Source organism: Mustelus asterias, chromosome 6 (genome assembly GCF_964213995.1).
Source record: "Mustelus asterias chromosome 6, sMusAst1.hap1.1, whole genome shotgun sequence".
NCBI classification, from domain to species: Eukaryota; Metazoa; Chordata; class Chondrichthyes; order Carcharhiniformes; family Triakidae; genus Mustelus; species Mustelus asterias.
Window position 1 is genome coordinate 129952935 of NC_135806.1, and position 18499 is coordinate 129971433.

The following is an 18499-nucleotide window of genomic DNA, read 5'->3' on the forward strand; positions in this document are numbered from 1 at the left end:
AATTAAGCATGGGTTTGACTGAGAGATAATTGTTGGCTTGTTAAGAGCAATTTCCAATTAGTAATGTAAATAGCAGGTACACAGGATGGAGAATTCTAATCTACAACACTTAAGTTTTGATTAATGAGACCCTTCCAAATACGTGATTAAGTTTGGGAAGACTCTGTTCAAACCATATGTTTTACTAACTTGTTGCAGGCCTTTCTGCATCACATGTAGACAGAGAGCCATTTAACATCATGGGCGACGCACAAACAGACAATAGAAATGTCTGGAAGCAAATATTGACCTGAGGCAGTGAAATATCGTGAACCTCATCGCCAGGGAAACACAGCAGGAACATGACTGAGATTGTTCCTCTTTGAGCAGAGAAGACAAAGGGGTGGTATTGGGTAGAGTAAATAAGGAGAAACTGTTCACATTGTCAGGAGGGTCCAGCTAACCAGAGGAAGCACACTTAAAATAATTGTCAAAAGAATTCAGAGGGAAAAATGAGGTGAATTATTCTTCACACGGCGAGGTGCTAGGATCTGGAATGATTTCCATCCCTATGGCAGGGGGTACCGGCCCACTCTGCCAGAAGGGCCTCTTGAGCATCCATTTGGGGGATGTGAGCGGGGGAGGCTGTAAAATATATTGGAGGCTGCTGGATTTCGGGTTGGTTGCCACACCTCCCCAACTCGAACAGAAACAAATGGCAGGATTTTCCAGCCCCGCTGGAGTCTCAAGATGGCGCCGGAGTGAGTCGACTTCTTGCAAGCTGTGCCCAGCATATCTTCCAAATCTATCTTTAACTCTCGTTCTATGCCTCTAAAACTTTATTCTACGTTCTGTACTCTCTTGTTTCCTTCTCAATGAACGGTATGCTTTGTCTCTACAGCACGCACGAAACAATACTTTTCACTGTATGTTACATACATGTGACAATAATAAATCAAATCAATTAATGTATTATTATTTTATAATGATTCATTGCCTGCCCTTATATATGTTTTGATGACTATATCAAATACTACGGTTATTTGTCGTTGTGGGACCTTAGAAGTAAAGGGGGAGGGATGTTATATATTGTTGTGTTACTACACTGTCACTTTAAAAGTCTAGTCACGTGTATAGTTTGTGACGTCACTGGATGCTTCACAGGATTTTAGCTCAGTCGAGATCAAGCCTTTGTAGAGTTAACAGCTATTCAATAAACCACGTGTGTTGTTGTTTGCACCTAACCCAAAGTGCTGTTACTTGACGTTCTTTTATCCTGCAAGTGCAGTGTATAGCTTGCTTGATTGGCACTCCATCCATCACTTTCAACGTTCACGAGGGGTCATAGGTTCAAGGTGAAGGGGGGGAGGTTTAACACAGACATCAGAAGGACATATTTTACACAGAGGGTGGTGGGGGTCTGGAATGCGCTGCCAGGCAAGGTGGTGGAGGCGGACACACTGGGAACGTTTAAGACTTATCTAGACAGCCACATGAACGGAGTGGGAATGGAGGGATACAAAAGAATGGTCTAGTTTGGACCAGGGAGCGGCACGGGCTTGGAGGGCCGAAGGGCCTGTGCTGTATTGTTCTTTGTTTTGTTCTTTGTTTATTCACTCCCTCCATCACTGACAATACTAGCAGCAGTGTGCACTATCTAAAAAATGCACTGCAGGAACTCACCAAGGTTCCTTAGATAGCATCTTCCAAACCCATGACCACTACCATCTAGAAGGACAAGGGCAGCAGATATCTGGGAATACCACCACCTGGAAATTTCCCTCCAAGCCACTCACCGTCCTGATTTGGAAATACATTGCCGTTCCTTCACCATCGCTGGGTCAAAATCCTGGAAACCCGTCCCTAACAGCACCCTTGGTCTGCCTACACCATGGGGATTACAGCAGTTCAAGAATGGCACCACCATCTTCTCAAGGTCAATTAGGAATGGGTAATGAAGACTGGACTCGCCAGTGATGCCCACACCCTGTGAAAGGATAAATAAAAAAAGAACTCCTCTGCCCTTCTTCTGAATGTTGCCCCTGGATCTTTTATGTTCATCTGAGGTAGCAGATGGGGCTTCAGTTTAAGATCTCATTGAAATGACAAGACTTCTGGCAGTGCAGTGCTCCCTCAGTTCGACACTGAAGCGCCAGCCTTGATTGTTGTACTCAACTCCTAGGCTGAGATCTGAATGCAGACAGGCAAGCGTGCTACCAACTGTGTCACAGCTGTCATACATACAATGATAGGGCAGATAAGCTGATGCATTATTGTTTTTCATGCCTACTTCCTGGTTGGTAGCCAAGTCCTACAGCAACAACTTGGATTGATATAATGTCATTTACGTAGTTGCACATCCGAAGGCAATTCATGGAAGCGTTGTCAGGCAGAACATGACGTGAGACATTTGAGGAGATACCAGGGGACCAAAAGTGTGGTAAAAGAGGGAGGTTTTAAGGAATGTCTTAAAGAAGAAATGGGAGGTGGAGTGGTGAAGAGGTTTAGTGACAGAATTCCAGAGCTTAAGAGCCTGGTAGCTGAAAGCACGGCCAACCAATGTTGAAGCGATGAAAATCAGACTTACTTTGCACTTGATGTGAGGTCAAAATGTTGTCTGATTTCATGAAGAAATTAGATATAGCTCTTGGGACTAATGGCATCAAGGGATAAGGGAAGAAGGGCAGATCAAGATATTGAATTTGATGATCAGCCATGATCATAATGAATGGCGAAGCAGACTCAAAGGGCCAAATGGCCTCCTCCTGCTTCTCATTTCAATGTTTCTATATTTCTATGCATGGGACCCAGACAAAGATCAGCAATCAATCATAGGCAAAACATTCAAGCTAAGTGTCTCTCATCACCTTCAGAAGAAAATCAAATGGTGAATGCCAAGTTTTTCAATTTTCCTTTTACATTTTTGGAAAGAGATCTGGGAATCAGATTGTTGGAGGGAATGAATGAACTGAGTCTTCAGAGATCATGTAGAACTTCAACAAAAACAGCTTTATTCAACATGCATAAGGGAGAGCAGAACTCGTGGCTGTAATTCCAGCTTTTTTCCAAACTACTTTGCTAATCATCGGTTCTTACATATTCTTATACTTTTTCACGTTACAATATGCTACATTTCAATTAGAGTCATCAGATTATTACTTTAAATTAGTTAAAGTTCTGTTTTGATCTCATTATGCTGATCCATTGTCCTGTGTACTCTAACTTTAATCATTTTCTGGACATATCCTGTCTACCGTTCACAATATCAAAGCATTGTGTTTGTCAAACCGATTTCGATGGTGTGTTAATTGTCCCATCTCCCTGATATTTGATTAGTTTTCCAGAGGAACAATGGCTCCTCTAGACATTGTGGAGCCTTGAGAAGATATCAATTCTTTTATTGTTGCTGTAACCTTGGAAAGATCTCATGTAGGGTGTGACTGGTTTAGTGCCGTCTGAGATGTAGTTATTTGGAATTGGTCATGTGTCTGCCTACAGTGAGTGTGGATACTACAGTCAGGCTGTCTGGTTAACCCTTTACATTCTTTCCCCTCCTGCTGCAGCCCACACTCCCTAGGTTTGTCCTACTACACAGACGATTAAATCGATTTAGTGGATGACATTCAGTGCTGGGATCACAAGTAGCAGGTAGCATTCCTGCTATATAAGTGCTAGAAATTGGACAATTCCAACAAGAATTCTCAGTCACCGTCCTCTGAACTTCACTGAGTCATCAGCAGCATGCTGTGGAGTCACCATTGATCTCATAGGGATTTATAAAATTCTAACAAGACTAGACAGGGTAGATGCAGGGAGGATGTTCCCGATGGTGGGGGAGTCCAGAACCAGGGGTCACAGTCTGAGGATTCAGAGTAGACCATTTAGGACGGAGGTGAGGAGACATTTCTTCACTCAAAGAGTGGTGAGCCTGTGGAATTCAGTATCACAGGAAGTAGTTGATGCCAAGACACTGAATGTATTCAAGAGGCGGCTGGATATAGCACTTGGAGCAAATGGGATCAAAGGTTATGGGGAAAAAGCAGGATTAAGCTACTGAGTTGGATAATCAGCCATGATCGTAATGATGGTGGAGCAGGCTCAAAGAGCCAAATGGCCTCCTCCTGCTCCTATCTTCTATGTTTCTATGTAAGGATGCCGCGGGTGACCTCTGCTACTCCTATTTGTTTATGTTATGTAAGAAACCGAAGCTCCTCCTTCTGGGTAAAGGCTACATTGAAATAACAAGCTGAATAGCATCATCAGACAGGATTAACTCTCAAAAAAGACCCAGATGATCAGATGTCTTATACTGTTGCTGAGATGAACTACAGCAACTGCATGGTGGCACAGTGCCTCACAGTGCCAGGGACCCGGATTCGATTCCAGCCTTGGGTGACTGTCTGTGTGGAGTTTGTACATTCTCCCCGTGGGATGAATAGCTACCAACTCGCTTCCCCTGGCTACCAATCAGGGAGTAGGCACGAGTAACAATAATGTATCTTTTGTCATGCAGGTTCAGCAGGCGGTGAAGAAGGCAAATGGCATGTTGGCCTTCATTGCGAGAGATTTCGAGTACAGGAGCAGGGATGTGTTGTTGCAATTATACAGGGCCTTGGTGAGGCCACACCGAGAGTATTGTGTGCAATTTTGGTCTCCTTTTCTGCAGAAGGATGTTCTTACTCTCGAGGGAGTGCAGCGAAGGTTTACCAGGCTGATTCCGGAGATGGCAGGACTGATGTGTGAGGAGAGATTGACTAGGTTAGGATTGTTTTCGCTGGAGTTCAGACGAATGAGGAGGATCTCATAGAGACTTATAAAATTCTAACAGGACTAGACAGGGTAGATGCAGGGAGGATGTTCCCGATGGTGGGGGAGTCCAGAATCAGGGGTCACAGTCTGAGGACTCAGGGTAAACCATTTAGGACGGAGGTGAGGAGACATTTCTTCACCCAAAGAGTAGTGAGCCTGTGGAATTCATTACCACAGGAAGTAGTTGATGCCAAAACATTGAATGTATTCAGGAGGCGGCTGGATATAGCACTTGGGGTGAATGGATCAAAGGTTATGGGGAAAAAGCAGGATTAGGCTGTTGAGATGGATGATCAGCCATGATCATAATAAATGTTTTCAAGTACAGGAGCAGGGTTGTGTTATTGCAATTATACAGCGACTTGGTGAGGCCACACCTCGAGTATTGTGTGCAGTTTTGGTCTCCTTTTCTGAGGAAAGATGTTCTTGCTTTCGAGGGAGGCTTCCTCCTGCTCCTATTTTCTATGTTTCTATGTCTCTATCTTCTGCATGGGTTTCCTTTGGGTTCTCCGGTTTCCTCCCACAGTCCAAAGCTGTGCAGGTTAGGTTGACTGGCCGTGATAAGTTGACCCTTATTGTCAGGGTAAATACGTGGGGATAGGGCCTGGTTGAGATTGTTGTTGATGCAGGCTTGATGGACCGAATGGCCACCTTCTGTACTGTAGAGATTCTATGGTGCTCTCCAAGGATCACTTCATTAACATCTCCCAACTCTGTCATCCCAATGGTGCTGTCATGGAAGGTCCACCTTGAGCCAGTTCAAGACCCAACTGGCATTAAATGGTCAGTCTATGCTGACATCCATCATATTGTATCATTGGCACATTGGTTATCAGAGAAACATAGGAACTAGATGTACAAGGGAAGTTTTTTACGTAGAGGGTGGTGGGTGCCTGGAACTCGCTGCTGGGGGAGGTAGTGGAAGCAGATACGATAGTGACTTTTAAGGGGCGTCTTGACAAATACATGAATGGGATGGGTATAGTGGGATATGGTCCCCGGAAGGGTAGGGGGTTATAGTTCAGTCGGTCAGCATGGTCGGTGCAGGCTTGGAGGGCCGAAGGGCCTGTTCCTGAGCTGTAATTTTCTTTGCTCTTTGTTCTAGAAGCAGGAGTAGGCCATTCGGCCCTGCAAGTCTGCTCCACCATTCACTCTGATCATGGCTGATCATCAAATTCAACATCCTGATTTTCCCATTTCCCCCCCTTTAGCCCCAAGAGCTATATTTAATTCCTTCTTGAAATCACACATTTTAGCTTCAATTACTTTCTGTGGTAGTGAATTCCACACATTCACCTCTGACATACTCATTTCCACCTTCTTCCATTGGGAAAAAGATACAAAAGTCTGAGATCATGTACTAACCGACACAAGAACAGCTTCTTCCCTTCTGCCATCAGACTTCTGAATGGACCTACCTCATATTATGTTGATCTTTCTCTACACCCCAGCTATGACTGTAACATTACAATCTGCACCCTCTCCTTTCCTTTTCCCCTATGTACTCTATAAACGGTATGTTTTGTCTCTATAGCACTCAAGAAACAATACTTTTCACTGTATACCAATACATGTGACATTAATAAATCAAATCAAATCAATTCAATTCAAAATATAATCCTCATTGACTTAGTCTCTCCTCATATGACAGACCTGTTATCCCAGGAATCAACCTGGTAAACCTTCACTGCATTCCCTGTATAACAAGGACATCCTTCTTCAGATAAGGACACCAAAACTGCACACAATCATCAGATGCGCAGTTTCTAGACTTCTACAGTTAATAAGAGCCCTCTTTTATACCTAGCATACTCTTTGGAATTCAGAAGAATGAGGGAGATCTTATAGAAACATATAAGTTTATGAAGGGAATGGATTAGATAGAAGCAGGGAGGTTGTTTGCACTGGCAGGTGAAACCAGAACTAGGGGGCATGACCTCAAAATAAGGGGGAGCAGATTTAGGACTGAGATGAGGAGGAACCTCTTCACCCAAAGGGTTGTGAATCTGTGGAATTCCCTGCCCAGTGAAGCAGTTGAGGCTACCCCATTGAATGTTTTTAAGGCAAGGATAGATAAATTTTTGAACAGTGAAGGAATTACGGGTTATGGTGAGTGGGCGGTAAGTGGAGCTGAGTCCACGAAAAGATCAGCCATGATCTTATTGAATGGTGGAGCAGGCTCAAGGGGCCAAATGGTCTACTCCTACTCCTAGTTCTGATGTTCTTATGTTCTTATTTAAAACTTATCCTAATTACGTGTAATAGCAGTGTGGCAGGCTGTATCTATTCAAGGACACTTAATTAATGTCTGATGGACAAGAGGCCACAATAATCCCCAGAGAGTGTTCAATCATTTGTGCTGTATTTAAGCACATCACGTACATGGAGAAAACTTGACACAGGATAGGGATTAATTACTTTCTTTCCGAGCAAGTATAAATGAACATTTAAACCCCGTTAATGGTTGGATTTTGAACGCAAAACACAAATTCTAATTAGTTCAAAATTCTCTGTAATTGAATTTAAGCCAATAATTTTGAACTGACTTTGAGAATTAAAACAAATTCTCAGTGCTACAAAGTAGCTGCTCTCAACCAACCCTGTCAACCAATTATACAGAATCTCTGTGTTTGCTTGTAGATATCTGGCCACATAATTTAAATCGAGTCCCTCACTCAAATATTGTGGAACTCGATTCTGTGAGCACAAAGCTTTGATTTGATTTGATTTGATTTATTATTGTCACATGTATTAACATACATTGAAAAGTATTGTTTCTTGTGCGCTATACAGACAAAGCATACCGTTCATAGAGAAGGAAACGAGAGAGTGCAGAATGTAGTGTTACAGTCATAGTTCGGTTGTAGAGAAAGATCAACTTAATGCGAGGTACGCCCATTCAAAAGTCTGACAGCAGCAGGGAAAAAACTGTTCTTGAGTCGGTTGGTACGTGACCTCAGACTTTTGTATCTTTTTCCCAACGGAAGAAGGTGGAAGAGAGAATGTCCGGGGTACGTGGGGTCCTTAATTATGCTGGCTGCTTTGTCGAGACAACAGGAAGTGTAGACAGAGTCAATGGATGGGAGGCTGGTTTGCGTGATGGATTGGGCTACATTCATGACCTTTTGTAGTTCCTTGCAGTCTTGGGAAGAGCAGGAGCCATACCAAGCTGTGATACAACCAGAAAGAATTATTTCTATGGTGCATCTGTACAGGCTGGTGAGAGTCGTAGCTGATATGCCAAATTTCCTTGGTCTTCTGAGAAAATAGAGGCGTTTGTGGGCTTTCTTAACTATAGTGTCTAACTATAAGCCATTAAATTATCTCAAGTTGACGCACTGTTTTTCAAGATACTGCCTCCTCCACAGCTTGCTACATGCACAAAATATGCTGCTAAATTTCACAGAGGTGTTTCAGAGTTGTCAACGGGACCTCCCCTGTCCCTTCATCTCGGGCAGCATGATGGCACAGCGGTTAGCACTGCTGCCTCACAGTGCCAGGGACTTGGGTTCAATTCCGGCCTCATTTCACTGTGTGGAGTTTGCACATTCTCCCCGGGTCTGCGTGGGTTTCCTCCAGGTGCTCCGGTTTCCTCCCACACTCCAAAGATGTGCAGGTTAGGTGGATTGGCCATGCTAAATTGCCCCTTAGGTTAGATAGATTAGGCATGGGAAAGATATGGAGTTACAGGGATAGGGCAGGAGAGCGGGTGAAATACTGTGTCAGAGACTCGATGGGCCGAATGGCCTCTTCTGCGCTGTAGCGATTCTATGATCTGCTCTGACACCAGGTCTGTGTGGGACAGTAGGGGGAACTGGTTCCTTACAGAAAATCCCACCAGATCATAGAAACATACAGTTGAGAAGGAGACCATTCAGCCCATCATGCCTGTTCCAACACTTTAAACAAATGAAGCATAGAATCCTTATAGTGCAGAAGGAGGTCATTTGGCCCATCGAGACTATACCAACAACAATCCTACCCAGGCCCTAACCCTGTAACCTAATTTATTTGTCCTATTAATCCCCCTGACAATTTAGCATGGGCAATCAACCTAAGCTACACATCTTTGGACTGTGGGAGAGAACTGGAGCACCCGGAGGAAACCCACAGACAGTGACCCAAGGTGGGATTTGAACCCGGGTCCCTGGCGCTGTGAGGCAGCAGTGCTAACCATTGAGCCATGGTGCCAGCTATTCAATTAGTCCCGCTTCCTTGCAATTTTTGCCCATTCAAGTATTTATCCAATTTCTTTTCATAAATTGCTATTAAATCTGTTTCCATCGCCTTTTCAGATTATAACAATTGTTGTGTACATTGTCTCATCTCCCATGCTTACTTTTGCCAATTGTCTTAAATCTGTCTCCTTTTGTTACCAACTCTCCTGTCAGTGGAAGCAATTTCTCATTATTTACTCATTCAAAACCCTCACAGTTTTGAACACCTCTATGAGAGATTCTCCTCGACCTTCAGCTGAAGCATCTATGTCCCTTTTTACATGTCAGCAGGAAGCAGGACTCTTCAGGGATCGATGTGGGCACCAGCTGAAAGAAAGTGAATGACAATTGATCGCAGAATGACCCGCTTTGAGATTCCTGATGGGTGGCTCTATAGAAAAAGAGCTCATTAAAAAGCCAACAGTAGGAAGCTGGCTTAGCCATGGGATTCCTGGGAAGCTCAGCTCTGCCAGAGAACCCCCACGGTCTTCCCCATCCAATTCTGCATGGATCAAGTGGATACATCCATTGAGACCAGTCATACACCAGATCCCAGCTAAGGACTGGAGAACATTCCATTCCCCGATTGCCTACTCACCCACCCTCCTCCACCCCCGTGGCCCCTTAGGGCAACTCTACCCTCCCTTCCCCAGGACTTACCTCACACCGGCTCCCTGCACGTAATCCCAGACACGGTTCTGCAATGCTTCTTCCAGCCATTGCAGCACAGTGTCTGGAGAGTTAGAGCTGTTGGCTGATCATATTGGCCAACAGCTCTCCAAGACAAGACTTCTTTCCAAGTGTGGAAGGAAGACTCGCTTGCTGCCAGTCAACACTCATTTGAGCGAGCAATGGCAGCAGGCCTGTCGGAGTCAGTGGAGATGTGTTTAAGCCCACACTATCCGAGAAATTCAGGCCTTAATCTCTGTTCCCTGCAACTAAGGGGAACTGCTTTATTTTGTCTATCTTATCCAAACCCACAGCGCTAGGGACCTGGGTTTGACTCTCGGCTTGTGTCACTGTCTGTGTGGAGTCTGCATGTTCTCCCCAAGTCTGCATGGGTTTCCACCGGGCGCTCTGGTTTCCTCCCACAGCCTGTAAGACGTGCTGGTTAGGTGCATTGGCCATGCTAAATTCTCCCTCAGTGTACCCGAACGGGCGTCGGAATGAGGCGATCAGGGGATTTTCATAGTAACTTCGAAATAAATACATGCATACATAAATAAATAACTAAACCTGTCATAACCTTGTACACCTCTATCACATCTCCCTTCAATCTCCTTTCCTCCAAGGAGAACAACCCTAGCTTCACCAACCTAAATGATTGCTAAAATTCTTGATCCCTGGGTCCATTCTGGAAAATCTCCTCGCCCTCTCAAGGAACATTTATAAAGTTTATTTATTTATGATTCACAAGAAAGGCTTATATTAACACTGCAGTGAAGTTACTGTGACGTTCCCCTCATTCCCTGGTTCTCATCCCTCCTAAAGTCTGGGATTAAGTGCAGGGAGCTGGTGTGAGGTAAATCCTGGGGGTGGGGGTGGGGTTCGAGTTGCTCTGAGGGGGCGAGGTAGGGTGGGTGAGTGGGTAATCAGGGAACCTGACATCCTTCCTAAAGTGTGGTGGTCAGAGCTGGAAGCGATACTCTGCGGTTAAACCAAAGCATATCTAGGTTCAGCATAACTTCCCTGCTTTGTATTCAATAACTCTATTTATGAAGTCCAAGATCCCATATGTCTTTCTAACTAATCTCTCTGTATGCATCCTGCCACCGTCAAAGATGTATGCATGAACCCCCAAGTCCCTTTGAACTTGCAGTCTTTGGCATTGTGTCTTTAAGTGTATATTGCCTCTTCCTATGCATTCGACCAATACTTCTCTGTATTGAATTATATTTCCCATTTGTCTGTCCATTCTGCTCTCCCTCAATCACAAGGGGGCATAGTTTTAGGGTCAGCGGGGAGGAGATTCAGAGGGGATTTGAGAAAAAAAATCACTCAGAGGGTGGTGAGAACCTGGAATGTCAATGCACTGCCTGAGAAGGTAGTGAAGGCCAGAAACCTTACAACCTTTAAAAAGTATTTCGATGCGCACTTGAAACAAGGATATGGGAACAAGTGTTGGAAAATGGGATTAGTGTGCCTTTAATGGTAGTTATTGTCGGTGCAGACTCGATGGGCCGAAGGGCTTTCTCTGCGCTGTATGATTTGGGTGGCACGGTGGCACAGTGGTTAGTACTGCTGCCTCACAGCACCAGGGACCCGGGTTCAATTCTGGCCTCGGGTCACTGTCTGTGTGGAGTTTGCCACATTCTCCCTGTGTCTGTATCGGTTTCCTCCGGGTGCTCCAGTTTCCTCCCACAGTCCAAAGATGTGTGGGTTAGGTTGATTGGCCATGCTAAGTTGACCCTAGTATCAGGGGATTGGTAGGGTAAATGTGTGGGGTTACGGGAATGGGGCCTGGTTGGGATTGTGGTCGGTGCGGACTCAATGGGTCAAATGGCCTCCTTCTGCATTTTAGGGATTCTATGGACTCTATAATTTTATGACTCTATGTTGCAGTTAATTGGTATCATCCTCACTTGTTTGTTATGTCTTCAACTTTAGGTATCATTGGCCAATTTGAAATTTTACTCTGTATTCCAATATCCAAGTTCAATCAATCAGTTCAGTCACTTGCTGGTTAGTTGCAGGATCCAGTGCAAGAATCTACAGAACAACTCGAATTGCAACCAGCAACAGTGCCACCGCCCAACCCTCCTGCTGGGACCCTGCAACCAATCTTGTCATTCGTGCTGAGAGAACACAGGTTAAATTCCAGTGGTCAAATTCGATTATGTCACTCATATATGACAGAAAATAGGAAAGTAAACTCTTGTCCAATTTGGTGAATTATGTTAGCAGCCCAGCAAACAATGCCACTAATGTCATTGGTTTGATCAATTATTTCTTTAGAGTCAGAAATAAGACAGTGATCATGACTGGGAGCCATGACATTGAGAGAAAGGTTAAATAGTTACTGGTAGAATCTGCAAACATAATCAAGAAAATCATGACTAGGAAGTTGATGGCCTCATTGTGTCTTTGTTACTAAGCACACAATAAAAATAAATGTGTTTAGAGTTTGATTGATGTTTGCAATGACTCTTGAGGCTTAATCATTTAGGTGCTTCACAAGGCTGGGTTCTCAGCCCCTTACTATACTCTTTATATACCAATGACTGTGTGGCCAAATTCTCCTCCAACTCGATTTTTAAGTTTGCTGATGACACCACTGTAGTGGGTCAGATCTCAAACAATGATGAGATGTACAGGAAAGAGATAGAGAATCTGGTGGACTGGTGCAATGGCAAACATCTCTTGCTCAATGTCAGTAAAATGAAGGAGATAGTCATCTACTTGAGGAAGCATTGTGGAGAACATGCCCCTGTCTACATCAATAGGGATGAAGTGGAAATGGTCAAGAGCATCAAGTTTCTAGATGTCCAGATCACCAACAACCTGTCCAGGTCTCTCCACACTGACGCTATAGTTAAGAAAGCCCACCAACACCTCTACTTTCTCAGGAGGCTAAGGAAATTTGGCATGCCCGCTACAACTCTCACCAAATTCTACAGATGCACCATAGAAAGCGTTCTTTCTGGTTGTATCACAGCTTGGTATGACTCCTGTTCTATCTAAGACCACAAGAAACTACGAAGGGTCGTGAATGAAGCTCAGTCCATTACTCAAACCAGCCTCCCACCCATTGACACTATCTACACTTCATGCTGCCTCAGAATGGACCTACCTCATGGTAAGTTGATCTTCCTCTACACCCTATCTGTGACTGTAACACTACATTCTGCACCCTCTCCTTTCCCTCTCTGTGAACGGTATGCTTTGTCTGTATAGCATGCAAGAAACGATCATTTTCACTGTGTACCAATACATGTGCCAATAATCAGTCAAATCAAATTAAATCAAATCAATTTTTTTTGTATCTTGTGAGCCTGCAAGCTCACTTTTCATTATATTTGTATTTGTGCATTATAAAATGACAATAAAGTTGAATTGAATTGAATTAAAACAGAGGTGAGGAATATAGATTGGTATTCAGAAGTGTTCTGGATGGTGGTAGGAGTATATTTAGGTTTTATTTAAACTTTGAAAGCAAAATGTTGGTGTGGGCCTGGAGTTACATATCGCTTTTGATAGCAGGTTCCCTTCCCTAAAGGGCATTCATGGACCATTTGTTACTTCATGACAATCTGATAGCTTCCTGAACACTTTCCCCAATACTGGCCTTTTCATTTCCATATTTTTAAAAGAACTGAATTCAAATTCAAAAGGCGGTGGAGGCAGAGACTTTGAATATTGTTAAGGCAGAGCTGCAGGGGTGAAAGGTTATTGGGAGTAGGCAGGAATGTGGAGTTGAGGTTACAATCAGATCAGCCATGATCTTATTGAATGGGGAAGCAGGTTCAAGGGGCACCTGTTCCTAATTGAAGGTGAGAGGGGAGAGATACAAAAGTGTCCAGAGGGGCAAACTTTTCACACAGAGGGTGGTGAGTGTCTGGAACGAGCTGCCAGAGGTAGTAGTACAGGCGGGTATAATTTTGTCTTTTGAAAAGCATTTAGACAGTTACATGGGTCAGATGGGTATAGAGGGATATGGGCCAAATGCAGGCAAGTGGGACTAGCTTCGGGGTTTAATAAAAAGGTGGCATGGACAAGTTGGGCCGAAGGGCCTGTTTCCATGCTGTAAACCTCTGTGACTCTATGACTCTAATTGATATGTTTGTATGAATAAATTGAAGAGCTGTGGGGGAAGGGCAGTGGAATGGGACCATTTGAAAAGCTCTTTCCTAAAGAGCTAGCACAGGGACAATGGGCTGAGTGGGCTCTTTCTGAACTGTATAATGCTGTAGTAATCAAATTTTGATTCCTCTCCATTCAGTTTAATGTCGTAATGTGTTACATTGACCAAGATGAGGATTACCAGTTGATATTCATGAATGTTTCTGGCAGTGTTAAGCACCAAAGGCACAAAGGTATGTGAATGATATAACCTTCCTCCCACAAGCAGTAGAATTTAAACAAAAAACGGCGAATGCAGAAATGATCGTATCAATTATCTACTAATTACACATAATGCCAACTGTAAAACTGTCACTTTGGGCGATAGCAGAATTGATGAGATCAGTTTACTTCTCAAAACACTGCATGATATTTTTTCTCTTATAATCTGGCTGTACAAATGGTGATAATGAGTGAAGACTGACCAAATGTAAATAGAAGGATTTTACAGTTTGTTCTGAAATTAAGAGAGAAATTGAAAGGCAGCCAATATAAATAACCTAAGGTAAATAAAAGGAAGCCAAAGGAACCATTGACCATTTAACACCCATCACAGCCTCTCTTTTTTTCTCTTGCACTTTCGTGAGGTTCCAAATTTTCTAGGCTTGAGGGAAACTTTCCCTCAAGAATGATTGCTCCAATTAGAGTGGGAACCAGCAGAGTGTCGAAGCCACAAGCTTTATGTAGTGTCCGCCCAAGGAGATAAATGGAGTTCATTGACATGCGCCCATGCTAGAACTAAATTAGGGTGAAAATGAGCTTTAATGCCTCTGAAACATTGCTCAGCCCAAGTACAATGAATTAGTCCACGAACATGCTAAGGTTGTTCCTGAAGCACGTTTGGGTCATTTGTCTTCTTACTGATGATTAATGGAGCTTCTTGATCCAGAATTTGGACAAACATCTATTAAGTGGGAACTTTAAACTAAGTTTTGAGCTCCTGAGACAGGAAAAGAAATCTGCATGAAAATCTTTATTTTACATTGTTAAGTATATTTTTAAAAACTGCTGTCATTATTTTTGCGTCTAATTCAACAATTGGTTTGCTTTAGATTGTGTTCAGTTAGAATGGGGGAAGTGCCAAATCTGTTTTTTTACTGCATTAAGTGCTTAAGCTGTAACTTTTGCAAAATTCTAATAATTTGAGCTGGTCCTGGAAAACATTCTTCATCATCAGAAACAAATTGTTTCATTGTTTTTGATGCAACAGAAATTAAAATATTATTTTCGTCTTGGACGGATGCAAGTAATGCTGCAGCACCAACAGAACTGATTTTACAGCCCAGCTAAATAGGGTTACAATAGGGTGCCTTTAAGAAATGTATTTGTTTCATGTGAGAGGAATGTTTTAAACTTCAGCTCCAATTACGGTGCTGCTTTGTCCACTCCAGGCAGCCCACCTGCTGAGAATGCAGAATAATAATTGTGCCTATTTATTGGGGTGTTTGTTTTAGTCTGATTTAATGCAGTTTTACTATTTTTTTGGTTGTCCCCTGGGGTTTCAGAGTCGGGTTTAATTAGGTTGATGGACAAGAGTGTGTCATGTGCCAATGGGAGGAGATAGGCTTACAGAGGTAAAAAAAACAGGCAGTTTCTGTTTGGATTTGCAAAGAGCAGTAGCTTTCTCTTTCTCTCTCTGGAAATTAAAGTCTGGGATCCGCTAGAAAATAGCTATCTCTCTCCAGAGGTGTCAAACGGTTTGAGGACTGGCAACCCACGTAAGCCTGTGTGTTTTTGCTAACTGATTCTGGAGAGGAGTTTCTGTCTATGGGGATATTGCTTAAATTGGAACTAATTGAGATTGTGTAGAAACATAGAAACCCTACAGTGCAGAAGGAGGCCATTCGGCCCATCGAGTCTGCACCGACCACAATCCCACCCAGGCCCTACCCCCACATATTTACCCGCTAATCCCTCTAACCTACGCATCCCAGGACTCTAAGGGGCAATTTCTAACCTGGCCAATCAACCTAACCCGCACATCTTTGGACTGTAGCAGTTCAGAATTGTATCATCTCATGTTTAAGTATTTAAATTGGTAAAAGTTATACTAATTATTTTTGTTATAGTTAAACTGTATTGTTAAATAAAGTTTGTTTTAATATAAGCTTCCTAGTGGCTCAGCAAAATCACCCCTGGAGTGAAACACCTTATCATCACACTAATGCCAAAATCAAAAATAGTTGGGGTCCAGGCTAACTTCATAATATACCTTAGCGTTTCTGATCTGGTCCCTAACAATAGGCTGTGTCATTTCTTAATATTTTTGTTTGCTGTTCTGGCATCATTTCCGCAATGATTTTGCACTGTGCAAATGTTCAGGCAAACACGCAAAAAACCAGCTCCGAACTACAGAGAATTAAATATTATAATATCCCACAGAACACTGCAATGGGGAGATTTGTATTATTCGCAGAGGTTACAAGACAAAAACACCCCATTCACCTCATCCACTTTATGCTGCATTCCCCTCCATATAAGCAGATAGTTCTAATGCCATTTGACCTTCTTTTAACCTTTCTTCATTCATCCACCCATCAAATATACTCGTGAAACAATAGCAACATCTAGAAAAGAAAGGAAACTGTTAACATTTCAGGGATGTTGACATGGTTTTTGCCTTGGCCATTATCACTGGAAGTGAATTGCACAGCCTCATAACTGTGGACGGAATTAAATTTCCCAGGCTTGGGAAACAAAGGAAATCAGAAGAGATTAATTGTTCGGGATGTGAAAAGTCAGCTTCCAAACATTGGGATTAAAGATTTGCAGATACGATCGTGGCTTTTAAGGGGCATCTTGACAAATACATGAATAGGATGGGAATAGAGGAATATGGTCTTCGGAAGAGTAGGGGGTTTTAGTTCAGTCGGGCAGCATGGTTGATGCAGGCTTTGAGGGCTGAAGGGCCTGTTCCTGTGCTGTAACTTTCTTTGTTCTTTATTAATTCAGCGGCGGATCGTAGGTGGATTGGGTTTCCCAGCGGCAAGTGGCGAGAAGCTGTTTGTAATGTATTAGCATATCATGCAAAAACACATGTTCAGATTCAATGGAATCTTTGCGATTAAATTTACAGCAAACAAGAAATGTGTGACTTCAGATTCACAAGGGATTAATGCTGGCAGGCAGCAGGCGAGGTCGTCTTCCTGCTAAATCTGGACTGAGTAGAGCTGCTTTCCTTGCACGGGGAGCTCTGTTGGACGAGGGGAGAAGTGACTGAGCTGCTGCCTTGGGGGTCAAGTGTTGGCTGTCCGTGTGAGTTGGGGCATGACCAACCATGGCAGAGAGGTCAGGTCATGGCAGCCCCAAAAAGAGTCATATAACAACACACCATGATGCTTAACGGTGGTCAAACAGCCTGGCAGCAAAAGTAAGGTCCGGTACACCACGATGAACAATCTTAGATCATGTCGCATGGCTTGAGGAGAGCCTGCACCGATCCCTGCAGTTCACCAATGGACAAAGGTTTCCAGTCACAAAAACAACCTTCAACCATTACCCACTGCCTCCTGCCATGAGGCCAATTGTGGATTCAATTTGCCAAATTGCCCTGGATCCCATGGTCTCTTACCTTCTTGATCAGTCTCCCATGCAGGACCTTCATACATTTCCTTCATGATTATTAGTTTCAACAATTTTCCTCTACATTAGCTAATCCTGGTAAGTTTTATTTCCTCCTTCTCTCCCACCCGACCTCCTCCCACCATAACCCTAACCACCAGCTTCAATATCTTGTTACCTCTCTATTTATTCACTGAAAAGCACATTGGCGTCCTTCCACAATTAAAACGCCAATTTGTCATCACCTCTCAGCCTTCTCTTCATAAGAGAGGCCCTGGGTGGTCAATTTATTTTTATCAAAAATACACAATAGAATGGGTGGATGGGCTAAATGGGCAAAGGATGCCCTCCAGTCTGGAACTGTTTGCATATTAGTACGCTCCCTGTTCAGAAGTGTAGCCCATTCTAACGGAGTAGAGCTCTGTTATCCCATTTGGTTGATCCCTGCTTAAGAATGGTACATTGGCAACCCGCCAGTCATCTAACACAGCTGGTCCATCCAGATGATTGCATGATTGTGGTCAGAACACCTGCTATTTCCCTTTCTGACTTCCGCCTATTCATATTCATCAGGGCCATTGCCTTTTCCACTATTTACCAATTGTTTCAATACTTCTTACAATTCTAATTATGCCACTTAAATATTTTACCTCCTGTCATTCTTTTCCATGTCAAACTCATCTGTGAAAAGTGCGACAAAGATCTTATTTAGTATATGTACCATTCTTTTATTAGCCATCAGTTTCATTTTTCATCTCTAACCAGTTTCTCTCACTTTTTAAAAACTTTTAATGTTTAAGAAAATGTTATTATATTTCTATGGCTTTCTTTACACCTTCTCTTAGCATATCTAGTCTCTTTATTGCTTCTATGCCTTGATCTTCCTTTTATATCAGGGCTTCTCCGGTGATACCTTGCATGCCTTCTTCCTTGATATTTCCTTTTGAATTCCCTCCCTAAACTTTTCCACCTCTTAAGAATATCCTTAAAATTCACCTCAACTAAGTTTTTGGTCACCCCTGTTCCTTTGGCCTGACATTCATTTTTGTCTGATTACACCTTGTAACTTCTAATGCTTTTCTATGTTAAAGATG